The 884-nt window shown below is 38.5% G+C and overlaps 1 non-coding gene across 1 annotated transcript; it reads left to right on the top strand.

Moving 5' to 3' along the window:
• Positions 1–558: 558 nt before the first annotated feature.
• Positions 559–665, top strand: LOC124892017. Its single transcript, XR_007050026.1, has one exon. It is a non-coding gene; the product is annotated as a small nucleolar RNA R71 (small nucleolar RNA).
• The last annotated feature ends 219 nt before the right edge of the window (positions 666–884 follow it).

Genomic DNA, 884 nt, shown 5'->3' with positions numbered 1-884 from the left:
TGGACCTACTATTAATTCTGTTGCACTGGTCCCTTATACTGGTTTGTGCTCTGTGCCTGATTTCTACCCTATGAGAAATTGGGATGGTTTCTCCAATTTGGATTGTGTGTGTTATCAAAATTTTGCTGTCCCTGACGATTTGCATTCCCCACATAGTTAATAGAATCTGAATTAGCCATACAAGCAACTGTTGCATGCTCACTACTTCCACAAACCTCACACCAAGAATTTTTCTGTTGGACTGCATTCGTTGTAGCTGATGCTTATGGTACCCCTAAATTTATGTTATTAAGCTGAGTAAGCATATGATTTTGCATTGCTGCAATTTCCGCTTGTAATGCAGTAAAATGGTCTACCTCTAATACCCCTACAACCTTCTTAGGAGCACTCCTCGAATCAACATGCCAATTCGAATTCCCTTATGAAATCTTATTCAACAATGTGTAAAATTCTTTATAAGTCTTTTCAAGAGCTTGTCCACGTGCAGGTGAATCTAAGAGAATCTTGATATTTGGCTCCAAGGCCTCAATGAAAGTATGAACAAAAATATTATTATACTGATGATAGTGAGGGCAATTTCTGAGCATACTCTTATGTCTCTCCCAAGATTGGTAGAAATTCTCTCCTTCTTTCTGTCTAAAAGTCAGAATCTCACTTCTCAAATGTGCAGTCTTCCCTAACAGAAAGAATCGAATAAGGAACTTCTAAGCTAGATCTTCCCATGAAGTGATGGAGAGTGGTGGTTTAGTATGTGACCACCTCTTTGCTTCCCTAATTAGAGAAAAATAAAAGAGTGTCAATCTGATATAATCAGTCTTCACCCCTTTAGGAATGTAACTATAGCTTATTTCCAGGAAGGTCTGTATCTGCTGCTATGGGTCTTC

The sequence above is a fragment of the Capsicum annuum genome, chromosome 1 (assembly GCF_002878395.1).
Source record: "Capsicum annuum cultivar UCD-10X-F1 chromosome 1, UCD10Xv1.1, whole genome shotgun sequence".
Lineage (NCBI taxonomy): Eukaryota > Viridiplantae > Streptophyta > Magnoliopsida > Solanales > Solanaceae > Capsicum > Capsicum annuum.
This window is presented reverse-complemented; position numbering and strand designations above follow the sequence as displayed.